This window comes from Hermetia illucens, chromosome 2, assembly GCF_905115235.1.
Source record: "Hermetia illucens chromosome 2, iHerIll2.2.curated.20191125, whole genome shotgun sequence".
Taxonomy (NCBI): Eukaryota; Metazoa; Arthropoda; class Insecta; order Diptera; family Stratiomyidae; genus Hermetia; species Hermetia illucens.
The window spans coordinates 187,768,400-187,795,668 of NC_051850.1; the positions used below are offsets into that span (position 1 = coordinate 187,768,400).

Genomic DNA, 27,269 nt, shown 5'->3' on the forward strand with positions numbered 1-27,269 from the left:
GTCGACTCAATTGTGGATGAGTACCCGGGTCAAATCAGGGAAATAATCTCGGGCGGGCGCAATGCTGACCACATTGCCTCTACAGTGTTCTGTAGTGTACCGTTGCGGTCTTGAATGAATTGCTCTAATACACTTCAAGGCCCTGATCCAATATGGATTGTTGCGCCAACGATTATTATTATTATTGAAGCCTATAGTCTGGTAACTTTTGAAATTATGATTAAAAACTTGGAAGATTCACTTCATCTTCGTTTACATTGACAAGCCCAACGAAAACGGTCCCATCCCGTAGCACCTCGCCCGACACCATTTCTTGACAAAAGCAAACCCGGGCCCCGTTAAACGCCACGGATAACTCCACAATCCTCTCTTCCCTGGAACCTAACCTAATATCTCCTCCTTCTAGTTCCTCTTGTCTGGAATTTTCTCGGTCCCTAAATCTTTTTGTGGCTCTCATCCTCCTTCCACATCCTTCCAGTATTTCCAACCACGGCTCCGGCACTCATCCCATGCAGACCCTTTAATCCTGATTGAGTATCCTCTGGCCTCTCATTATACTCTTTCGTCTTGCGTACCAACGAGACATTCCCTGAATAGTCTTCATCAAATAATAATCTTCTACACCGCTAAAATCCCAGAAATACAATCGATGATGACACCACAGAATTTCACTCGATCCTTACAGATTAGGTTAGGTCTTTCTGTCTTCTCCAACCAGTCCACTTATTATAATTTGCCCTGTGGTATCCAAAACTACTCCTTTCTTCAGCACAGCATTTTTTATCAAACTACATCCTGCCCCTGTGTTCACCAGTAATAATAGTTTCTTTTGAATCCCAATATCAGTGGGAACTTCAATCATTCCCTCACAGTTCACTCCTACTTTCGAAAATTTCTCATCCTGCTCCCTTCACACTCCGTTTTACCACACTTACCTGTACTCGTTCTTTTACTGGTTATGCTCCGCACGATATTGGCGTGAACAACTCGAAGGGCCTTGATCCCGTACAATGCAAAAGCCGCAATAGAGCGCCGACCCTAGCTCACTGACATGTGACCCACTTCTAACATCTGGTAGTTCCATAAGGTTTGCACTAGGTCGACTCTGTTAGAGCGAGCGAGGAGATTTCTGTCGTGGTCCATTCTAGGACAACTGTTGGGGGCTCTGTCCATTGATGTCAGAAAAAGGTAGATTTTTCAATGGGGGTGTTGCATATCGCTGGGCTCTTGTTGGAAAAGGAGGTTTGGGATGCGGGGGGTTATTGGAAGTCGCCAGGTGCAGTACAGGTTTCACAGGTGTCTGTTAGTTACCCTCAGTCGGATATGGCACACCCCCAAAAGGAACTCTTCTGTTAGACTCACAACTATTTGCTGGGAAGGGCCCAAACGGACTATCACCGAAACGCGAAGACCACATAAGCTTTCTGCCAATAATTTAGTAACTAAGAGTGAGGAATGTGACAAGCAGCTCCCCCACTCCCTAGTTTTGTTATTCCTGATAACGATTTTGTAGGAACTAGAGTTGCATCTTCTTACACCTACAGGTCCCTTGCGATTACAAACACAGTCATCTTCCATTATGGAGCACAGAAAACCGAAGAATGAAAGTGTCTTCCCTCCTTCCCGGGAAAATAACGACCCCATTCTAAGCTATTCGCGCTAAAGAACTTCTTCGGCACTTCATGATTATATTACTCAAATTTTTGTTGGCAGTTATGCAACGTTAACAGCACTCATTGGGAAGACCATATGAAGCCAGTTGAACCTTTCGTCAGGTACTACTTAAACTTGGTAGACTGAATGTAGCATTCCTATGGGTGATAAGACTATTGACTATGGCTAATTGTGAAAATGGTAGCAGAGAGTTCCGACACACAGGTTTCGATAGTATGACATTCGCTGTCAAAAGTATTCTGAAAGTCATAAGGACTACCCTTAAATCGGCTAGTTTCAGCTCCCGAAGGATCTAAAGTTTGTATGACTTCTACCCCGATACTGCTCCTTAGATAATCAGCTCTGAGAAAAGTGGTTGATGATTTCGGCAATCCACAGCCAATGTAAGGACGAGAAAAATTCGGCTCTGCATTTTATGTGAAAGGATGAAGCTTTTCTGGGCTTTAAAGAAAGATATGATGATTGATGATTAAAAAAGTAATTTTCAAAGAAAAATGTTCCTCCTAATTCCCCATAACCTACCGAAGAATATGAGTAGATGCACCAAGAAGTATTAAGAGCCGAATTCTATAAGTTCCAATTCTCACACTTTCGAAGTCATACTGTCGTATTGGTCCACTTCATCTTCAAAGCGTTGCTAGCGTGTTTTTGAAGATAAGTTGTCAACCAACGCTTTAAGCAAAAAGGCATTTTCATACCAAAGCGCACTACGTCTCTATGGTTTTACGTGGATGCCTGTCTCGGGGACTTAATTCCACGGTCTTCTTAAAATCTAGATTGATTTTGGGACCACAATCAGAGCCCCGAGCTGAATGCACATACAATAGGAATTCTCCCGAAGTATGTGAATTCAGGGGCCTTTTCGGTTCCCATGGTACCAATATACCCCTGGTAAGGTTTTGTGACCTATTGTGCAGACTCGGATCTGATCGCCCTAATTAGGCCTTTGGAGCATTCGCTTACTGCGTTATGCCCGGCAAACAAACGTGATAAAGTCTCTCCCAGTGCTACCACTATGGAGGTTCTCCTTGGCCACTTGGTTTTAGTTCGGCCGACAGGGTTACCACAGGATAATCAGATTCGACATTGAGGGTAACTCCGAAATAAAAAGAATAATAAGGAATCCCAAGAGAACGGATTGGGAATCCTACACAATGCACCTGAGCAACAACATTGCCCACCTTCAAGGGAGCGGTGACATCAGGAGCGAATTAGAATTAGAAACGGTGGTGGAAGACCTCAACACAATCGTCATTGACGCATATGAGGCCAGCTGTCCGGCCAACACAGCCAAGTCATCAAGGGATGTACCATGGTGGAACAGAAACTTAGCCAGAATGAGAACGGAGGTACGAAAACTCTTTAACCGGGCAAAACGAACCGGGGACTGGCGGAGGTATAAAAATGCACTGACTGCGTATAGCAACGCCATCAGGGAAGCGAAACGGAACAGCTTTAGGGAATTCTGTGAAGGGATTGAACAGATCACAGAAACAACCAGGCTGTACAAGGCTGTAGCCAAAGACGGTGGACGGTCTGCTTGAAAAAGGAAGATGGGACATTCACCGAGAATGAGGAGGACAGGGTACACCTGCTTCTCAGAACTCATTTCCCAGGGTCCTACCCCTCGGCGGCAGGCGACAATAATCTGCCTGACACCCCAACAACGAATAAAAGGGGAAGGAAAGAGAGCTGGAAATTAGCAAAAGAGGTATGCTCAGAAGCTAGGCTAAGATGGGCAGTGGGAACCTTTCAACCAATGAAATCTCCCGGAGCAGATGGCATTTTCCCAGCACTTATCCAGAGAGGCCTAGGAATTATCTTAGAGTCTCTTCTGAAGGTGTTTAGGGCGAGCATAGCACTGGGTTACATACCAAGGGCATGGAGACGGGCAAAAGTGGTCTTCATTCCGAAAGCGGGTAAAAAGGATCCTTTTCACCCTAAATCGTTCAGACCAATCTGCCCAAACATCGTTCGTACTCAAAACGGTGGAGAAGTTCATAGACAACTATATTAGAACTAACGTTCTAAAGCATAATCCCCTACATCACTGTCAGCACGCTTACCGCACGCAGGACGGTCAACTGAAACTGCTCTGTATCAACTGACAGAGGTACTACGGGACGCCATAGAAACAAAAGAAATTGCACTGTACGCGTTTTTGGATATCGAAGGAGCATTGGACAACACATCGTACACAGAGATACAGGATGCCCTGAGCCGCAAAGGAGTGGGAAACACCCTGGCACTCTGGATGGGCAAAATGCTAGAAAGCAGACAAATAGAGGTACAAACAGGTACAAATTCTATTATCATGAACACCACTCAAGGCTGTCCACAGGGCGGAGTACTATCGCCGCTGATGTGGAGTATGGTAGTGGATGAACTCCTGGACGTGTTAACTAATACTGGAATACAAGTCCAGGGCTACGCGGACGACATTGTTCTAATCTGTAGGGGCAAATATGAAGATACCCTATGTGATAGAATCCAAACTGGATTAAGGGTTACTAGTGCCTGGTGCAGGAAGGTGGGACTGCGGATCAACCCAACCAAAACCACCATAGTACCATTCACTAGGAGGCGTAAGCTGGATCACCTGAAAGCCATAACATTACATGATATGGAGGTGAAACGAGAAACAGAGGTCAAATACTTGGGAATCACGCTAGACCAAAAATTACTCTGGAAGACACATGTCGGAAACACTTGTCGGAAAGCCACGAGGGCTCTGATGACTTGCAGATCCATAGCAGGAAAAAAATGGGGTTGTAGCCCGAAGATACTACTTTGGATATATACTGCAATAGTAAGACCAATGATTACCTATGGAGCGGTAATCTGGGCAGAAAGAACCCAACTCAGCATACAAGCCAGGGAATTACATAAGCTCCAAAGGCTGGCTTGCGTGTGTATCAGTGGGGCAATGAGGACATGCCCAACGGCATCCCTGGAGGTCCTTCTGGGATTAACCCCTCTCCATCTGCACATACAGATGCAGGCAAGGAGATCAATATTCAGGATGACCGGTAGCATGAGTGAGGCGGGGAGCTGCCTAAATCGAAGGAAGATTGATATCCTTTCTAGGCGGTATCCTGAATTACTGATACCGAGGGACAACATGACAACGAGGTTTCACTTCGATAAGAAGTTTGAAACACGTTGGAGTAACAAGGCAAACTGGGAGAGCGTGGCTGCGACATACGGCTTAAACCAGCAACTGATTACTTGGTACCCTGACGGATCCCTCACAGCAGAGGGAGCGGGTGCCGGTGTCATTGGTCCAAGGAAAATGTACTTTGAGCCAATGGGCAGGTACACTAGCATATTCCAGGCGGAAATTTACGCCATAGGCAAATGTGCCTCCTTTAATCTGCAAAGGAACTACAGGGGGTAGAACATAGCTATTCTCACCGATAGCCAAGCAGCGATCAAGGCACTTAGGTCCAACCAGGTGAACTCTAAACTGGTATGGGAATGCCTTGAGAGACTGAATACACTCGGCTCGTCCAACAAGGTCTGGATACTTTGGGTTCCAGGCCATGCTGGGTTGGAAGGCAACGAGGCAGCGGATGAACTAGCCAAGAAGGGAGCAGGGATGCCTTTATACGGGCCAGAACCCTTCTGTGGAATCGGAAACGGTTTCATGGCTATGAATCTAAGAAACGAAGAGAAACGGTTGAGGGAACTATATTGGGCGGGCCTACCAGGGATGGAGCAGTCCAGGGTGCTTATTGGGAGATACGAACCCATGCGCACAAAGGATTGCTTAAACCTCACCAAAAAGAACCTCTGAATCATAGTGGGAATTCTCACTGGTCATTGTCACCTAGGGAAGCTAGGGATATCTACGGACACTGCCTGCAGGTTTTGTGAGGAGGAGGACGAAATCTCTATACACGTTCTGGGACAGTGTCCGGCACTTGTGCAAAGTAGGTCGATACATCTGGGAGAACACTTAATACCAGATGCAAAGCTGAAACATCTGGAAGTGGGGAACATACTAAAGTTCCTAACGGTTACAGGCCTGCTTGAGATACTATGATCAATAGGCACACTATATCCAGTAAAAGGGGCACAATAGTTCTTCAAGGACGCGGTGCGACTTTCCCTTAACAGAATAATAATAAAACCGCCAATAGTTTAAGCCTAAGCTAGGCTAAAGATAGGTTATTGTTTGGGATATGGAGGATCCTAAGTCCACATCCACATGATATTGGACCGGACCAAATCGAAAGCAACTTCCTCCCGCATTTTTTGATCCAAGGACCCCTCTTTTGGTCCATAGCAGCCAATCATTTAAAAAACAAGGACTACTGGAATTTATTCTGACAATTATACAACGTAAACAGTACTGAATGGGAAGACCATATGAAGCCAGTTGAAATAGATTTTCCGCCAGGTACTACTTAAACTTGGTCCTATGGTAACTATGGTAACTATGACCAATTGTGAAGATGGTGACAGAGAGCTCCTACAAACAGGTTTTGCTATTATGACATCGGCTGCCAAAAGTGTTTTGCAAAGCGGAGTCATAAGGACTCTCCTTAAATTGGCTAGTTTCAGCCCCCGAAGGGCATAAAAAGATTTGTATGACTTCTACCTGAGTACTGACTGTCTATTTTTCAGAAAATTGGTTGATGATCTCTGCAATCCGCGACTAATGTAAGGAAGAAAAAAATTCGGCTCTGCATTTTATATGAAAGGATGAATCTTTTCTGGGCTTAAAAAAAAGATATGATGATTGATGATTAAAAATTTTCAAAGAATTAGGCCTTTGGAGCATTCGCCTACTGCGTCGCGCCCGGCAAACCAATGTGATACAGCGTCTGCTGGTGCCACCACTATGGAGGTTCTCCTTGGCCATTTGGTTTTGGTTCGGCCGACAAGGTTGTCGCCCTGTCTTCCTCACCGCCACCATACCAAAGTGCACTGGGACAAAAAATTCTCAGGTATACATCTGTGATTTTTTGAGGAATATGTGGTTGTGGCGGCACATCGGAGGTGCGAACCCTGAACGCCATCGAGAATTCTCCTTTCGCGCCGAATTGAACGGCCGTGAAATCAGCTGACAGCCTGACAGGAGACTGGGGCGGAAAATGTCAATGGTGACACTCAGAGAGACTCTTGTCGGCTGGCCCGTCGGCTGCTTTAACGAAAAACAGAAACTGAATTCTTATCGCTTACAATTAAAACACATCTAATTTTTGTTTTCTATAACTAACGTGAATGTTCAGATAACATGGAATAAATTAGTTAAATTAATAAAGGCAGATTCTTTTATTTATTGGAGAAAGACATCCCCAATGGTGATCCTGTTTATGGGGTTGATAAATCTATTATTTCTGAACTTTTCCACATAATTTCACTGGAAATTACTGTTAATTAATTATGTTAGAAGTCTGCAGATTGGTAACACCCCAGAAGTTGTCCTTCGATCGCTAATGTCGACCGCGATACCAAGCAACTACCACTACGCTAACTAAACAATCTCATTTCGAAAATCCATGGAATGTACGAATTAAATAGATTATGGTGTGAATGATAAATTGGAAAAGTTGAATAAGTAGACAGGAAATTGTAGCAGGCGCAGGGGGGGGAGGGCAGGACGCACTGGTGGTGGCAGCCTGAAAATCATTCAGTTAGTTTAGTTCCTGAATAATTACGAGAGCCACACCGTTGCGAAAGTATGGTCCCAACCGTGGGAGTTCACGAGGAACCGATAAATGAGTGCCAAGGACAAAGGGAAAAGGGAAACGACGGGAAGGAGGAAGCGGCCCATTTAAGCACATCTACATAATTAAAGGACGGCATTTGTGCGGCTCTGATTTGCCATAGTGTTTCTCAGAAAACAGCTAAGTGACTTCTCATTAATCTTTGACGAGGGTCCATTTCTTACAAGGCTACGCCAGCTTCGCACCACGCCAATTGACTGACATGTTTATTTTTCCATTGGGCATTTTATTAAGGACATAACGAAGGATTCAGCTCACGACTGGAGTTTCCGACGGACACAGTAACATGTTGAAATTTTCCAGAGAGGCAATGACGGGTTAACTGGGGGGAAAATCTTTGACGGAATTGACCCGGAAAATATTTTCGGCAAATGAGGTACTTAAGGACGGTTGGTAAAATCCGGCACATGAACCGTCAATCAAACGAGTATTTCCTTTCCGTACAAAATTTGCATTAATTATGTGATTGATGTGAATTTCTCGCCATGTTAATTGGATGTACTCGTTCCCCATGCATAATGTATCCTGCGGAATTTAAAAGTTATGTGCTCGTGTAAAGTTGAGTAAATGGTGTGGTATGGAGTCCAGTCGACTGTTGAATGAATTGTAGAATTCGTCCCGACCAGATAAACCTCTTAAAACGATGCTGCAACTCAGTTTGTGAGGAAAAACGATTTCCATGCCCACCAGCATTTCGTATGAATTACACTGAGGGTTCGTCTAATACTAAAAGATAGAAGTATCTACGTATATCAATATCTCTAATCGAATATCTCCATTTTTTGTGAGAATTTCTGCATCTTATCTGAAATAGTCAGCTCCTTCATATTATTCAAGGGTTCTCAACAAGTGGTTGAACCATGGGAAATATTGAAATTTTCAATTCCAGGTCTTTTCCCTACAGGCACAGAAATATATGTATTTTTAATGCTAAAAGCACAACAAGTTATATATATCTACGGAAGGCTGTATTGAAATGGAACATCTCGAATAAAGATGAGTAATCTAAAAGAAACGAATTATTAATTATTAATATTTTTCGACCGGGCTGAAATTTGATTTCTTATCGCTGCCATATCTTTATCCAATGGTTTTTTTTTGCAGCAAATCCGGCAAAAAAACCTATAATCAAATTGATATCATCGTGACTTCAATTCTCCGCATAAGCTTTCTTTTCCAAGTATGAAATATTGAAATCCATAATCATATCACATCACATCACATCATATCGACGAAAGATTATCCAAAAACCTTCATACTTGGATTTTTTAGGAAAAGTAAAAATTGTGGTCCGAATATATTTCAAGTTCCGTCATTAATTTGGCGAACTTTTCTTGCCAAATACAATTGAAAGAAAGGTTACATACATGGATATATATTAGCAAGACCTTGGCCTTGGATATATATTAGACCACCTTGGCGTGAGTAGTAGGCTGACATTTGTAGAGAACGGACGTGTCTACAAATTGATATTATTAATAAAAATAATTTAAAATTGAAATTAAATTAACTTTTATCAAGAATATAAAAAGATATTTATATTACTTAATTAATAATATATAATTTAAAACTTAATTGAAACTAATTTACTTTTGAGTTGTTATCTAAGTTACTTTTCCTTAAAAAGTTTTGAGAAAAAGTTCGTTTTTTTGGCTTGGCGGGAATGAGCGGCGAGCCGCCGGCAGGTGGCGGACCAGACCGGCCCCCCACCATAAAGCCTAGGGGCACTCGGATCGGTCGTGGAGTCCGCAACGAGGAGGATCCAGACTTGAAAATAGCCAAAGTGAGGATAGCCAATCTTGAAAGAAGAAATGGCGAGCTGGCGAAGGCACTCAAAGATTTGAAAAAGCAAATGACAGTATTGATAAAAAAAAAAATGAAATGCTTACAGAGCAGCTAATGGCTGGGGAGGCGGGCCCGCCGTCTCCAAAGGTAGCCAGAAAAAAGGTTAAGCTATCTTCGACTACTTTTGCAGTCATGGAGGAACCGGGCCGCCTTGAGGGCGTAAAAGTTCTCGAGAGCGAATCTGTCCGTATGGAGGACATAGAGAGCAGTAAAGCAGACGATACGAGAGTCAGCGACAACGGTGGCGATGGAAATGTCCCAGAAGAGGATCCTAACCAGGCAAGTTGCAGTAGTGAAGATGGAAAATTGGGTGAGTTTTTGGTCTATGTTTCCAAAAAATTAAAGAAAAAAAACAAAACTCAAGAAAAAATGTTAAATAATGTAAAAAATAATGCAAGTACGAGTGAAAATTTAAAAAATGGTCCGACTGGGGATACAATTAGCACCCGAAATAAAGAAAAGGGGGAAAGGGTGTCCCCCATTAATGTTTATAAATTAGGTGGTAGAGATTTAGCCACTCTACTTAATAGGAGCGCGGGGCTCTCAAATTTTGTTATTAAAAAGACGAGGGCCGAGAGAGCCCAAGTCAAATGTAATCAAATTGCAGATTACAAAAAAGCACGGGAGGTCCTCGAGCGAGTGAAGGCTCCTCACTTCACCTACACTCCAAAGGAAGAGAAGGGACAAACCTTCCTTCTGAAAGGCTTTGATGCGGAGGAGGAGCCCGATGAGGTGCTCAAAATGCTCCGGGAGACGGGAACTGAGGTCAAGTTCCTCTCAGTGTCACGGTTTAGTACGAGGAGATCCGTTTTGGAAAAACGAATCCTGCCGCACTTCCTCGTGCAGATAAGCCCGGAGAGCCGGGGAAGCGATCTGATCGGCATCAGGTTGCTTAATTACCAGGCCATTCGTTTTGAGTGCCTGCTAAGGGGCGAAATAGTCCAGTGTCGAAGATGCCAGCGCTATGGTCACTCGGCAGTGTACTGTCAAATGACCTTACGATGTGTAAAGTGCGGGAAAGACCATACCGCAGCTGAATGTTCGCTGACTGAAGCAGATGGCAAGGAAAAAACTTTCTGTGTTAACTGCGGAAGCGGAGGGCATCCGGCTTCGTACCGTGGATGTCCTGCATACCGCAATGTTAAGGTCACAAGGCAGCAGGCACCGAGATCGGCACAAAGAACGAAGTTGTCAGCGGCGTTGGACGGTACCGTCCCTTCGGCACCAATCGTCTCGGGGATCCCATTTGCAGAAGTAGTTCGACAAGGGGGAGCTAAGAAGCCCCAACAAGATGCAAGTGGCGGGATGAACACCATCCTCAATAAAATACTAACCATGTGTGAAAACATGCAGCATACGCTACACGTACACAATACAAAAATAAATAGCATAACAGAATATTTACACAAACAGCATGTCCGCTGCTAGGTCTGCAGTCACAGCGGTACCACTGGATGGTCTCCGGATCATCGCGATTAATGTGAATTCCATCGTAGGAATCCATCGAAGAGTGGAGCTACTTGATTTCGCTGCCAGACAACAGCCTGACATAGTCTTGATTTCAGAAACCCACCTCAATCCGAGGCATTCGATAACATTCAAGGATTTTGAATTCGTGAGGAACGATAGACGAAATTGTGATGGGGGAGGTGGTACCGGAATACTTGTGGGTCGCCAATATCGTTTCAGGCATATTAATAGGCCTGAATTTGAAACCTTTGAGTGTATCGAAGTCTCATGTATTCTTTTTTCACTGCCTAGAGGAGGGAATTTATACATTCTGTCAGTCTATGCAGTGGGAAACAACCGAGCCAAGTTCAGGGAGGAATTCCATTCTCTGTTTACGATACTCGAACTGAATAGGCTGCATAATTACTATATTATAGCTGGCGAGAGGAATGCCAAGCATACCTCGTGGCTAAACGCCACAAACAATCCCAGAGGGGTATTCCTCAAATCTTGGATAGAGCAGTACCAAATAGAGTATAAATGCGAATTATATGGGTCAGAGAGTCCAACCTGGCCCAGGGCAAATTCCTATCTGGATTTTGCATTGCTGACGCGCGCTTGAACTTTAATTTTAGGAATCCTCAACGGAAACTACAGACTCTTCCTTACGATAGCGACCATAACGCTATTCTTATTGAAGTTCTGTTTGATGGACGAAGAATTCGCCTTCTGCCGATGGACAGTGGCGTCCACAGGCTGAACTTTAAACAAACAAATTGGAAGAAATTCCAAGAGAGGTTTATTCGGGAATATCGAGAGGAATGCCCACCTCTTGATGGGGAAAACGATAGTACAATTGCACCAGGTGACAGGAACTTGAGCAACGAGGAAATACTTCAGTATCTTCTCAAGCTGGAGAACTTGACGCTGGAAACAATTGAACAAGTCGTCCCTAAGATAAAACCTCGCAATAATATGGAAGGATATGAAACTACAGCCATAAAACGGTTGAAAAAAGTGAAAAGCCTTCTGCTCACTCGCGTCAACAAAATCTATCGGAGATATGGGGACTATCATCATCCCATATTGGTTGAGTTCAAATCACTTCTAAAGATCGCGCGGGATCTTATCCGTCAACATTAGTAAATGAAGTGAACTTCCAATGGCGGAAGAAGTTAAAGGGTATTTCACCAAGCGATCCAGATTCCATGTTTACTAAGATAAATACGTTGGATGATGCTCTGAAATTCGAACTTATAGGGGAGCACTTTGAATCGGTGCATCGGCCCGGAACGGACTTAGAGCCAACGCGACTTTCGGAAATTGTAGACCGAGATGTCCATAATTTCAAATATAGCCTGAACGGCACCACAGTTCTCCAATTTAGCTCTGCGTTGCAGGCTGATCTCATACCGAGTGATAATCTGCTTGATTACTTTGTCTCATGTGTAGAGTTAACTTCCATATTCAGAAGAGTAAACAATAAGAGATCATCCGGTATGGATGGCATTCCCAACGTGGTCCCCAGGCATTTACCAGACATTGCCATTCGTAATTATTGCTTTTTTTTCAATAATTTATTGAACAATTCCTTCTTTCCAGGACAATGGAAGAAAGCCCGAGTATTCCCGATTTTAAAGAGAGGGAAGGATTCATCCAGCCCTCAAAGCTACCGCCCAATCAGTTTGCTGCCTAACATCAGCAAGGTGTTTGAGGTTTTGGTATTGAAAGCCTTGAACGGGCATATCAAGAAGAAGAAATTATTGCCGAACGCGCAATTCGGATTTCGATCTGGACATTCGACAATACATGCAATAACAAAGGTAACGTCTGATATCTGCTGGCGGATTAACAATGGTGAGTGTGTAGGCGCTTGCCTTATAGACATGGAGAAAGCCTTTGATACCGTCTGGTTGGATGGACTGATTTTCAGGCTCCTAAAGAATGAGTTTCCCAGTCACCTCGTAGCGATGATGTGTAGTATGCTGTATGGCAAGTGCTTTGCCATTACGGACGGAAATCTCACTACTAGCAGAGAATTTCATGTTCTGAATGGATTACAGCAAGGGACAGTGACTGCGCCTACACTTTTTGCGGTATTTGCCGGCGAATTGCTCAATTCTTTCGATTTTAATAAATCTCCTAAAAGGTCGTTGGTTGCCTTTGCTGACGATCTGATAGCCTACACGGCGCACAAGAAGGTAACTGAGGTGCAAATTGAACTGCAGAAGATGTTCAATGATATTAAGTTGTTCACGAACAGTTGGCGGATGAAAATCAATGCGCAAAAGTGTGAAACGATTCTGCTTCGAAATTCCTTGGCGTATGCCAGTAGGAACTTGAAAAGGAATTGGAGAGATTTCCACATTGTCGCGAACGAGGATAGTTCTGAGCGCATTCCTCATAAGAAGTGCGTTAGATACCTGGGTGTGCGTCTTGACGAGCGTCTCCAATTTAACGAGCACGTTAAAGTCGCGCTAGAAAGCGCTCGCAAGGCATTCATGTCTCTTCGAAGACTCTTTTATACTCCACATCTTAGCCGGAAGGTTAAGATTATTTGTTATCTTACTTTGGTTAGACCGGTGCTCACCTACGGGTGTGCTATCTGGTTTAATTTGAGTGCTAGCCAAATGGAGAAAATAAGGATCTTTGAAAGGAAATGTCTGTTGACTGCTTCGTCAAACTATGAACACTATGTAACTAATGAAGTGATGTATGCAGCTGCTGCTGTGCCAAGAATCGACACAGTTATCGTCAGATTGATTCGGAATCATATAGTGCGATCTGCTTCGCATGGTGAGAACCCTTGGGTTTCGCAGCCGTTCTACCCAAATGATGGGTATTTCGAGAAAACTCTCACGACAGGCTTCATTCCTCCCGAAGCGTTCGTGTATCTTGACAGGAATGGTCTAATTCTTGATTCTGCCGGTGATCCGGTTATGTATCATATACATAGACGGGCCACGGACAAAAGGATAGAATACCCCCCGAATTTGACAGTGGGGGCTCCGGGATTCGACTGGAGATACTCCAGAGCGAGAGCAATTGATATTAAGCGGGATGAAAAAGAGAAATCTTGGTACTGGTGGCTGCGGGATGCCGGTTAACGGTGGCCGTGCTCAGTTCTGCCATTTGTTTCTTGGTGGGGCTTTGTAAATATGTACGTATTGAACGGGCGCTGATTTTGTCTCCAGTTGTAACTTAAAAATATATACGTTATTATTCTTTGTTTTTTTTTGTATGGATGTTATTGTAAAAAAAAAAAGAAAAATAATATAAAATATATAATTATTATATATAATTATGATTGTTTTAAGAACAATAATTTAAGTTAAAAGTATCTTTTGAAGCGATCAAATATTTATTAATACTTTTATATTTCTTTATTTGCCACTAAGGCCAAGTGAATTCTGTCGGGTTTTTGACCATTTCCCGACAACTTATTGTAAAATTAGATTTTTATTTCTTACTGTTTCTCTTCTCTGCCTGTAAATTGTTATTCGAAAACTTTGAGAGCCCACAGTGGCCATTAGATTTAAGTTATTTTTGTTATTTTAAAAGATTGTTTTTTATTGTTCATTTTTCCAATCTATATACTATTGTTACCTATTTCTTGAAAATAAAAATGATTTTAAAAAACAAAAAACAAAACCACCTTGGCGTGGTGGGGGAGCCTGTAATAGTTTACTACTACCCTAAGGGTGTCCAAAATATGAATGTAGAAACGAAGGATTTGGACTCTCCAAGTGGTAAGAAGTCACAGACTTCGAATCCACCCGCGACTATGAGCAATCATGTCGCGACCGAGGCGCGGATTTTGAAGGCCTCACCACATTCATAGCCCCCAAATACAAATCTGTAGAAGGCATACTTTCCGACTTAGTGGAAAGCTTGCATTTACTGCCTATGGCGAAGTTGCCCAGAAAGGAAAGTATGGTAACACTCAATTTGAGAGAAACAGGAAATCTGACTACAGCCAGCCCGTTCGCGGTAATACAGCCCAAATCAACCCCCAAATTTACCCGCAAGAGGAAGGCTCGGCCACTAAGGAGCGGGGAATACAGACTGAATCCTGCCTGTAAGAACCTTCTCCTTCACCCTTGCCGTGGACGCTACTGTCTTAACACGGGTATGTGGAAAGGGATCCAAGCGGCCCGGACACCGTGAACCTGGAAAGGCCTCAGCCGGCGGCAGAAAAGGGCACTGCGAAGGAAGATGAAGCACCTTGGGAATGAGGACATGGACGTGACTGTACCCCTGGGTGCGGTAACGTCCAGAGAAGTCGGACGCAAGGAAGCGAAATCTCCGGCGGAAAGAGGGCATAAACTGGAAACCCCGGTGAAATCCACACTGGACTCATCAGACTCTTCTGTCAGCGGTAATGCGCGCAAAAAGCGTAGGACCAACACATCTTTGTGGCCAACGCTTTATTGTGCTCCGCACCAGTGCTTACATCCACGCGGGGATTGCTACCGGTGTGCCGGCCGGTAATCAAATCAGCGAGAGAGATCTCAATGAAGCTGATCCCACCCATAGGAATATGGACACAAAGCCGGAAGGGAAGAGGACGTATGCACAAGCAGCACTCTCTGTTCTGATTGCTGCCGTGGAAGTTTCCTCCAAGGATGGCAAAATGTCAGATTGACAATTTAACATCCTTCGGGAATGCCTGTGGCAAAAAATGCTGACGAGGCTACCTCAAAGTGGCTCTAGCGGGCAATCCCGGCATTGAGCTCCGGCGGTCCGCTCAAGTTCACTATTGTGAACACTAAGCCACGCAGGACAGAACTTGTCGGATGTTGGTTACCGTGCCCTTGAAGGAAGGCAGAGGACATCATCCGCATGCTGGGTGAACAGAACCCGGGCACGGACTCTGGACACTGGAGGATAAAGTTCATGAATGCCAAATCTACAAACGTGGAGGGTTTCAACTTAGTATTCCAACTGGACCAAAAGAGTCTGAATGTAGTCAGGGGAAGTCACCATATGGTGTTCCACGTATGGGGGTTCGCACTGGTAAAGGGACTAAAAAGTGAATCCTACTTGTTAGTAACTTCTCCTACACCTTCCAAGGAACAGGCGGAAGAAAGGGAAGCCAGAGAAGAGAACGGAACTGACTTGATCCCAGTTCGAATGATCGGATTTATGTAAACCGGACACCGCAAACCAGTCAAGGTGCTAAGCGGAAAACAGACGAATGCTCTGCGGGATGAGATGAGGCTTTTTATGGATGAGGATATGGGAACTGCGATACCTCCAAGTGCGGATTTTCTCAGAGAAATCAAACACTAGGGGATAGAGTTTCCGGCGGTATGGTGTGGGGGAAACTCCGTCACACGTGGACTGTGGAATACGCTTCTAACCTTTTTTCCACAACACATTAGACATTAGAAGTTTATGTCGAAAAACATAAAGATTGGTCAAATCAACCTGCAGCATGCCAAAGCTTCCTCCTATCTATTGGCAACGAGGCTGACAAATCTGCAGGACTGCCCCTACATTTTTCTGGTGCAAGAGCCGTGGGTTCGATTTAACAGAATCTGTGGCATTGGATCAGTAAAGGGGGCTAGGATCTTCTACGATGAAAGATCCATAAGACCGAGAGCTTTTGTCTTGATGTCAAGACGGTTAGACGCAACCATGCTGAGACAGTTCTGTTCCCAGGACTTAGTTACGGTCATCATACAATATCAGATAAATGGCGAGAGGAAAAACATCAGTTGCCTCCGCTTATTTACCTTATGATTCTTTGTATCCTCGATCGACGCAAGAGCTTAGGAATCGGTTGGTGTATGCAGAATCAAGTGGTCTCGAACCCTTAATAGGTTGCGATGCGAATGCTCAACATATTTGTTGGGGCAGTAGCAAATACAATCCAAAAGATTTGATTTCATCACTTCAGCTGGTCTTATGACTGCAAACGTAGGGTGCGCCCCTACGTTCGTGGGACCGAGAGGAAGCGGGCTAATTGACCAGCAATCTGTACTTCCAAAGTGCTAGAATTGATTACACACTGGCGGATGCTAGACGAAGTTTCACTGTCAGATCACCGATACTTAGAATTCAATCTGACTATTACGGGCGAACTGTCTGCAATACAAAGACAGAACCCTAGAAAAACGGATTGGACAAAGTTCAATTAATTTCTTGGCAATAAAGTACAGTTCCCTAGGCGACTAAAGATTCCTTTGGCGCTGGAAAATGAATTGAAAACTCTGAACTGAACACTTTCAGAGTGATATGAAGAGACTTGTCCTATTTCCCGAGGCCAAAGTGGTAAAACTGTTCCTTGGTGGAACCAGGAACTGTAGAAACTCAGCAAATCAACCAGGCGACTTCTGAACCGTGCTTGCAAAAGTAATAAGAACGTAGACTGGTTAAATTTCAGGAACTCACAGCGTGAATATAAGAGGCTCGTTAGGTGTTCAAAACGAGATTCCTTTAGAGCGTACTGTGAGGACCTGGAAGGCGAAAGATAGACTTCAAGGCTGTACAGAGTCCTTAAAAGGGATGAGTTGGCCAAGTTGGACTCTCTTACAAAACCCGATGGTACTTTCACGAGCTCCAGACTGGATTCAGTGCACCACCCGGGAGAACGGGAGAGAAATGTGGCAGAAGGGCAGTTGACGTTCTTGCAACCTCTTCAACATGCAAGTGCCGACAGGGGAACTGGAACATTGAGAAAGCGAGGGGTCAATCTCGCCTATGCCGCGACCGGAACTAGCAGTTGGAGTATCGGTGGCATTGGCTAAGTCTGCCTTCAAGCTTCCCACAATGACAGGTGGCAGAGCCTAAATGCTGGTCGACACACCAAACTTTTCCTACCAGAACCGAACATGCGTACCGCAAAGTTCATCCTAGCGAAAAGCAGGAGGACTTGTAGGAGTATTATGGGCATTCTGACGGACCATAATTCACTAGTTGGGCATATGTTCAGAATAGGAATTATTCCCTCTTGTAATGAAAAAGCGGAATTGACGGAGCATTTCTTGTCCCGCCTAAAGTCGGTTGAGTTTCAACTGACTGACGCCGTACGAAGAATCAGGTCAATCACTTCACAATCAGCAGCAGGATCGTGTTCGCTTATGTGTTGCGTCCGCTACTTCCCGCAGGATTGGGTAGATGCGACCCCGTAAGTTCAACATTGACCGTTTGTACAACCCAGCTGTCGCTTGACAGTGGGAGAAACCCGCCTGAGAATATCGATGAGCATTAGCCGTCATCAAAAATGCTCTTTTCTCGGGTGTTACACAAGTGGTCGGCCACGTCCCGGTGGCGCGCCATAAGATCTGCCTCATTGTAGAGTCGTGGATGCGGATCGATGAACGAAAGGAGTTGAAATATCTACTGACCGCTGCTAGTGATGGCGGACGTAACGCGCTCGAACTCCGATACCGAGCGAAATTTCAAGAAGTTCAGCGTAGTGAACACCGTGACAAGAGAGAATTGCTATTATGCTGGTCAGGGAAGCGGAAGATGCCGCAGATCACAATCATTTGAGGACAGTATACCACATCACGAAAGAGCTTAAATATGGTCGCAAATCTTTCGATGGTCCTGTGAAGAACGTCAACGGTCGACTTCTCATCCACGATGATCAACACAACCCAATTCCAATCTATATCCTTTAAGAGAATCAGCGTCATACCCCTACTCATTAATGTTAGTAATCAAAAAAACCTTAAAGACCGGCAGGCTAATTAATTTGTCAACTGGTTTTTCTTGGGGCCTCACACCCCGGAAGACCATTAGCCTCTATAGATCGGTGGTAAGGCCTAAGCCACGGTTGTGTATAGCAAGGTTATCCAACTGAACGGTCCTAGAATAGTGTCGTTGCTTTGTAGTAAAACTCGGGTAAAGCCTCTAAAAACAACGATGACCTTACCGAGATCGGAGCTCAGCGGTACATTGTAATTAGCAAAACTGATAGCCTTGGTAATCTCAACATTGCAGCTAGAAGAAGCATCCGTATATTGCTGGAGTGACTCAACGATTGATTGGCTGGAGAAGGAACCGACTGAACTTGAAAATTACGGTGCCAATCGAGTGGGTGACGAAGATTCAGGACATAAGTAAAACGACCTGGAGTTGGGGACACGTCAAATCAAAAGGGAACCCCGCTAATTGTGCTTCAAGAGGCTTCAGTCCGTGGGAATTATGAAGACATAATTTGTAGTGAGAAGGGCTGCAATGGCTGTCTGACCAAAATGACCAATCGAGGTTGCTTGTTTCTCAGGTGTGTCTAATGGTTTTTGCTAACTCGGTATTCTAATTTTGCGAAACTCGTAAGGATTGTGGTATACCCCACCCCATTTTCATCATGACTGAAAGGCCCGATCACCGCCGTCGAATATGAGCAAAGTCGACGAAGAGAACTACGACTTATCCAAAAGTCAGCATTCGCAGAAGAAATCGAGGCAGTGAAGAAGAATGGAACACTGGGGAAGAAACTAGTGAAATTACATCCATTTGTTGGTCATCAGGGTCTGCTAAGAGTCGAGGGCAAACTTCGACATGCAGACGTCACTGAAGATCATAAACATGCGACAGTGCTGCCTCGATATCACTACGTTACACAGCTAATCATTCGTGAAGCTCACATGCACATGTTTCATGGAAGCGTTACAGCAGTCCGCATTATATTAAGGATGCGCTACCGGATCCTAAACGATCTGAAAATAATACGCGATAAAATACATCGGCGTCTTACATGTGCATGGTGCACATGCCAGCGGGAACAGCGGTTAATGGGCGATCTGCACGCCAAGTCCGCCATTTTTGCATTGTAGCGTAGACTGTGCCGGCCCATTCACGACATGGATGTCAAAAGGTCGTCCAAATTGTAAACAGTATTACGCCAAATCCCAACGATTTGGAGGCCTTGACACCAGGTTATTTTCTTGTTCACCGTCCGTTAAAAGCTCTACCGTTAGAAGACAGGATTCAGCGTGAACTGACGATGGCAGCAGATAATGGCTTGCCATCAAGTATTCTGGAAGAGGTGGACTCAGGAATACCTGCACCACTTTCAAAAACCCGGGCCAGATGGGATAAGGAGACTTCCAACATGAAACTCGGACAACTAGTTCTTACTAAGGAGAGAGAAACACCGCCGGCGAAATAGCCATTGGCTCGTATTAGCGCCTTTCATCCCAGGAGCGATGGGAAAATACGAGCAGGTACCGTCCGTTGCCATGATTCACTAGAGAAGCAAGTTGGTATAGTCAATCTATGCCCACTGCCACTAGAATAACCAGAGGAGTCACTACCAAAGGAGACCGTGAAGAGAAATCCTGCTGAGGAAACCGAAAAGATTTAACTAGGAAGCCAATATCAGCGAAAAGAAAGTATCCAAAAATGCCGCCGGCCCCAAACCTTAGTCGACCAAAGCATAACACTAAACGTGAAAGCACAGTCATGAATAAAGCCCATAAAAAATGACAAGTGGCACCATGTAGTTGGGCACGTTTATTCAGGAGGCGGCCGGTATCTGGTCCCTCAAGTCGACGTCAGCACCCTCGCAGTTGACTTCAACCAAGAAAATTACTTCGAACTTGACCAGGCCTTGCAGCATCATGTTTGCAACAAGACAAATCCTTCCTATGTGCACCCAAGGTGATCAAAAATATGAACGACGTACCCAGCTTTGTGCTTGATGCGATCTACGAAATGTCACGTGCAAGAGGTCATGTACAGCGGCACGATCTGGAAAGAATTGATGGTAAGAAACAGCTGGATATATGTCACCAGTGCTTCGACCATATGTTCAATAACCTGTAACGGACAGAGCGACGAGGTGGATTTGGAGGATGTGGGAATGGTACATACCAGCGACGGTTGCACTATTCAAGTAAATGGTATGTTCCTCCGCTCGTCGATATCAGAGACGAGAAGGGTTGTGGAAGCCTTCTCCAAAAATAATCCAGCCTGACAGGTCATCTTATCTTATGATTTGGGAGAAACCTGTGACAAGCCCCACGTGGCGGCTGCTTGTGGTAGGTTGGCTGATGTCGTTAAATCTAGAGGTTCTTTCCAATTTTTGCCGTGAGCGGTCGTACGTCTGACCTGGATGAAGTCGAGAGGCTTTCAAATCACCATCTAGCATATCAAGCTATCGTTGTTTCAGCCGGTCTATCGGTCATTTCCCTTCGACTTCAATGTTTACACCAATCTTAGCAAATGAATTTTCGTCACCACTAATTACAAGTGCATGCTATTAAAGACGCCTCCCTCACAATTTCTTCACGATCATTTCATTTCGGATGTAATCATGGCATGCTACGCCGCTGATCCAAAGCAACATTTTCCTCTCAATTACCGCGAGGTACAGTTCATTGTGTCTAATAGTCGGCAAACATTCAGAACCATAGAGAGCAATAGGGCGGACGGCACTCCTGTAGATTTTGGATTTCAAGCATTGGTCGAGACGTCGATCACAAAGAACACGACTACGTTCAGGTTACACTGCTACATAAGATAATTTTATAACGCAGATCAACATTTTCTGATAGCATTGATCCGAGGTATTTAAATCGCTTAGTTTTGGACAGGCAGTGACCTGACGGTATCTCTTTCATTGGGGTCGTTCCTCAAAAATTCTGTTTTCTTCTTATTCTGCCTCGTGAGGCGATAGTTCCATTTTTGAAGAAGTTGGCAGAGATCAGCTTTGTTATGAGACGCTAGAATAGAACCACCTGCATAAAATAGTATACTGGGCATTGGATGTCCAGTGTAGCAGTGTCCATCACAAAAACAAAGGGAAGTGATGAGAGAGCACTTCTTTAATGTATACGACCGAGATAAGAAGCATTTTTATATACCTGCCACACTTCTAACTTTACCCTTCGGAACGCAGTACAGCAACTGAAGCCGGCGCAGGTGTTCCTTTGGCAGTAGGCTTTGCCGCAGATCATACCAGATGAGTTTGTTCGGTACACAGTCAAATGCCTTCTCTAAATCCAAAAATACAATGTAAAGAGGGCAATGCTTTTGATGGCTTTTCGCCAGGTGTAGTCACGCATTGTGTATTCCATTGGTAGTTGCGCCGTTCTTGACACACCTGGCTGGATTCATGGTTATTTGAACAATGTCGTGAATACGGTTGTCAAGATTGCGTTCGAAAATCGTAGTAGGGGACAGCAATCGGATCGGATAGTAATTTCAACGTTTTGTTTCCTACGTTCCTTTTTAAGGTTTTGTGCGAAACAACACCTTATTAGCATACATTCGGTGTCTGTTTGTCCGTCTGTCAGTCTTTTCTATGGTTGCAGGTTGAAATCTTAGAAAGACACTGCCACGCCAGATTGGAGCAGTGTGTGGGATTCTCATCTACTAAAACTACCCCCACTTTCACCTTCTTCCTTCCCTATGGAACCACCACAAGCATTAATTCGCGGGGAGGACTACGCTTTAAGCGATCAAACCTTCCATCCTTTGCGTCCTCCTTGCGTACTCCGCTTTTCTAAGTTCCTCCTGTTTTCTTTTGATTGCGGAGCTCACCGTTTCCCCGACAACGATCTAAGGGCTGATTTTCACAGAGTCAGAGGCTCATCCTCTCTTAGTAAAATCGTGGAGAGTGAAACATAACATGCTCCGAGTCCCGAAGTGGGAAACCACATTCAGGACAAAAGGCAGAATCATCGAATTTGAATTGGTGCAGATACTTTCTGTAACCACCATGCCCTGACCGGAATTGCGTCAGATGGTAGTTAATCTTGCCGTGTCATCGTTGAATCCACTCCTCAATATGGGGAATCAATGTATCGGTCCAGCGACCCTTCTGCTAGTCATTCTACCGTTGTGCCTCATTTGCCAGAGTGTCCATCGGGATCATTCCCGCAATAACTCACGCTGTCTCGCCTGATATTGTACTGAAGGCGCTGCACAACCTGCACGTCACTAAGCGGTAAGTCAGGTTTACTCTCGTCCGATTATTCTCACACACTAGTGCTTCCTTCCAAGCTGGTACCGCGTATAATATTATAGTATGGAGTGAACCACTCCGGCTACAAGTAATCTGCAACTATATCTTGGACCTCCAGTGGTAGGCGTCATCAATGGTACGCTGGTTTTTGCTGCTTTATCACAGGCAGAGTCCAGGTGTCCCTTAAATTTAATTTTAGCGTCAATCGTCACCCCCATGATAATCGGCTTCGAAGTGATGTAGTTACTAACACGAATATTAACCGTATTCCTCTTCCTACGGTTGGTAGTCAAGACGACCTCCGTCCTTTGTTCCGCAAGGCCAAGCTAAACCATCTCCAGCCAGATGCTGCTAATGGTTTCGTTAGCGTACACTTCAACATCTTCAGGTTGTTTCCCGACGACAATCATGGCTAGATCATCTGCAAAACCGATTATCGTGGCTTCTTTCGGCACGGGAAGGACAAGGACTCGATTATACATCACGTTCCACAGGGGAAGACCCAACACTGAGCCCTGTGGTACTCTCGCTTGATGGTGTACTGCTTGGATCCCTCATCTGTATTGTACCAAAGAGTCCTTTCCGAGAAATAACTTTCTAGGAACTTAGTCAAACAACTAGGGACACCCGTTTCAGCCAGTGAGTTTTTTATTCACTCCCTGGCGAAATTGAACGCATTTTTGACGTCAAAGGTCAGCATGGCATAGCATTCATTAGGCGACATCACGTCTCGAGCCAGTTTCGAAAACACGTCGACGGTGCCGATCGTTGAGTGAGCTGGTTGAAATCCAAATTGTATTATTATTATATTCAATGATAGGGAAAAGTCTATCGTAGATAACCTTTTTGAGTGTCTTTCCTACCGGGTTAATAAGGCAAATCGGGCGGTATGATGAAGAATGACCTGTTCCTTATTCGGCTTCGGTAGCAAAACCTCATCCACCAAGCGGGGAACACCCTTTCTATCATGCATCTTTCAAATACGCTGATAAACCAGTCGGGTCAGGTCTTAACAGTGGGTTTAAGAACTTTATTGGGAACAGGGTCCAGACCGGCAGCTTTGTTATAACCGATTTTTCGGCAAATCTGCCCAAGTTCCGCAGTTACCGCAAGTATGGTCTAGACGTCGAATGCTTGCCTATGTTTTTTGCGTTCCCCTTTATCCGGGAAGAGAAGCACCATCACGATATCGAGTAGAATATGCGGGCAGGACACTTGTGGAGTTCGCGCTCTGATCTTCTTTATAACCATCCTGTAAGCTGTACCGCAGGAACTTTGGTTTGCCTCTGCGCAAAGTTCCTTGAAGCATTCTCGCTGGCTGGTCCGTATAGCCCGCTTAAGTTTACCTCGAATTTTCACACGTACTTGCCGTTTCTCTTCGAAGCCTGGTCTTCCTCTAGATCGTCGGCAGATCCTTCAAACCCAGTCAAATGCAGCCCGCAACTTCACGATCTTTTCTTTTCATCAATAGTTTGACCGCCTTTTCGCGAGGACTCGCCCCTTGCCATAGCAGCGTCGAATTCTCTCATTATGCGTTGCATCATTTGCTCTACCTTTTCTGAAGCCACACCACCGGGATTATGGCCTCCCAATAGCGTCTGTATGAATGCATCCTCTTCAAAATTTTTCACGGACCAGTCCTAGTTTCCAATTTCACGGGAACGCTCATCCCCGCGTGGTCCATATTCGATCAGCTATGAGTATAATGCTCACTGACAAACCATGCCATTTTCATCCCCACATATGTCAGATCGACTATTTAGCCCGACGCTGTCGCACGAAAAGTGAATGCATTTCCGTATCAGCAAGCAAAGTCTACCTCTACGAAAGCCTCGAATAGGACACGGCCCCCGATGTTTCTTAGGTCCACTGCCCCTGATGTTGCACCTCAATCCACAACTTACGCGTTGATCTTGGGGTTTGCACTTTTTCCTCTCTCTGCCTATTTGTCATACCGATTTATTCGGAAACGACTGAACGGATTGTCACGAAATTTGATCAGAACCTGTGGTCTGTGAGTCCCCCCATATAACCGCTATTTTGTGCTGAGTTTACATGCGAAAGGTGCACACAGTGGTGTATCTAAAATAAATCGAGGCCTCAAAGTACATCCTGTTCCGAAAGTGGAAGCACCAGCTTCCAGAATTCTGGCTTGTTCTGCATTGGAATGGTTTTAACCCGATTGCACTGAGCCACTATGTTGGGTTCCAGCTTCTCGCTTTCCAGAAGAGACGATTCCCTAGCCTATATAATGGAAAAGTCTATGAGTAATATCAAGACTGTTTGGTTATGACTAAAATCCGGTTCATTAGGATGCGGTAGGCACATCCAATCCGGATGCAAAGATCTTCGACGAAATCCAGCTAAACAAGGTCGTACTGCAAAAATTCCTCCCTGATTTTCAACCCCCGAACAATTAAGAACGATTGGTGGGTATTGGGCAAAGTCTGCCATTATTCTACGTACAAACTGCCCTTCTACTTTCACTCTCATGCTGAACGTATTCCAAGTCCAACCCCACAGAGGGAGAACGATGCAGTAGGGATCGAGCTTTATATCATAATAATTCAAAAGTCCATTCAATTCAATAAAATTAATAAATGGAAAAGGTAAACATAGTAGAGATTATCTGAAATCCGCAATCGAATCGGTATCCTTCTGGTTGTCCCTTTGAGGGTATCTGCCATCATTTTAGTGCCAATTTGTTGCATAGCGTGATTGCTACTTGAAAGGCAACTTTTATGCAAATGAAAACCTTTTTGCACGACCACAATGAAATTTGCCAGGATAAAATACACTTTGTGACTAGCAGCCGGCTTTTGTCCGACGTAGATACATAGGCACACATGAAACTCCGTTCGTAGCTAGTATGATACGTGGGGACAACAAAATAATATAGATACCAAAAAAGCGTACTTACAACGAATCCAGTGAATGTATAATACTTCGATTTCACCAACCATCTACCGATTGTTTTGGGAGTATGCATTCAACACTTGACACACTCCAGGACAACACCGACCACTACGTTCCGAAGCATCCCTCCATTCACTGTGGCCGACTACTATCAACCATCGCACGTCACGTCCACTTCACTATATCAAATTATTTGTAGGTACCAAGCACACATGCGGCTCAATGATCCGATTTTGAGAGCATCATTCCGTCCATCGAACTAAGGCCACCTCTCCTCTTCCCAGTTCCTGGTCCTGCAACACAACCCCTCGCAACGATGCACCACCTCAACGCTGCCTTCCTTGCGTCTTGCGGAAATGCCGGGCAAATACCCGTCGGGCCTCCTGCAATGAATTCCAGCCGGAGGAGTCTTTGACGATAGGACGAGGGAGCACACTAAATCAAAAGCTTCAGAAGTCCTTTCCGCTAGAGGAGCGGGCGACAGGAGCGAACCGCACTTTACTAAATTTGAAATGTCGAGCAGTCGACTAGTCGTATCTTATCGATTTTCATTTTTCATAGTTGCTCCTCTCGAAAATTGAACTGAAAATTCGATTATGAAATTAACACACTATCGAAACGGAAACGAGAGAACAGGACTCGGTCTGAGTTGGAACGTGGTCCTCCGACACGAGACAGGCTGCAAGTGGACAGTTCGAGCCTCCCCGTCGTAATCCGGTAAGTAATGTGATTGCCAAATCCTCTATTGGATTAAATCGCAATGCAGACAGCAGGGGAGGAGGGACAGGACTCTAGGAATGCCGGAAAGTCATTAAACTTGTGCACCGAAAACCGACTTAGAGCCTGCGATTTCGACTCCAATCTCGAATCTGACTCTGATTTTATCACACTTTATCTGAATCCACTTCAACTGAATCGACCACGGGGTGGTTGTACGACGACGACTACGACAGACCATTCACACAGCACACACGAGCCGTCTTCGCTTTGGCTACTAAATAGGATGAAACTTCTATTCAACTGTTCAACTGTTCAGCCACCCGGACAGCACAGGACAAAACAGAGGAGGAACAAGAGGATGCTTCGATGCCACCGAATTGCCGAATGCTAAGACAAGGAGCTTGTTCCTTACGCCACCGTGTCAAAGACTCCTATGTCGCGAAATCTTTTCCACCGTGTGTGCGAAACCGACGTGGATGCTGTTATCCTCTCGTCGACTCCGTTGCCGTCCTATAGAAAGTATCGATTCTGCGAACCAAGAGCCCATTGCGCATGTGGCCCCATAGGCTCCTATATATGATAGGAAAGCATCCAGCATCCAGCATCCAGCTTCCAACATTCAACATCCAGCATCACGCATCTCGAACCCAGCTTGCAGCATCCCAGTGAAGGGTTGCCGCGATTAGGAGTAATAATGTATAATGAACTGTAAAAAGGTGTTGGTAATAAGGACTAAAATGCCGAGCCATACGTACGGAAAACTCAGTAATTGAGTCACGAAACAAAGACGGGACGAGTGTGATGTTTTGGCAAAATATGCTGGCGAAGGGGTGAATTACGGTCTGGCCTGAGCATGAAGGCTTTCCTTTGAAACATATTAAATGTAAGTTTTGCATTATAGTGTCACGTGCTGCGTGATTAAACATTCATACAGGACTCGGAGATTTCTTTGTTAGGAGAAATGCTGAATTTTTCATTCCACGGGAATGAGAGAATTCTCTCAGGTG

The 27,269-nt window shown here is 44.7% G+C and overlaps 1 protein-coding gene across 3 annotated transcripts in view; it reads right to left on the reverse strand.

Moving 5' to 3' along the window:
- The window catches only part of LOC119650092 (Down syndrome cell adhesion molecule-like protein Dscam2), a 305,680-nt gene extending 278,997 nt beyond the window's left edge, over nucleotides 1–26,683 (reverse strand). For all 3 annotated transcript variants that reach the window (XM_038052607.1, XM_038052609.1, XM_038052608.1), the window contains exon 1: nucleotides 25,547–26,683. The gene's annotated coding sequence lies outside the window, so the exon portion shown is untranslated. The remainder of the gene's footprint in view (nucleotides 1–25,546) is intronic.
- Nucleotides 26,684–27,269: the final 586 nt, after the last annotated feature.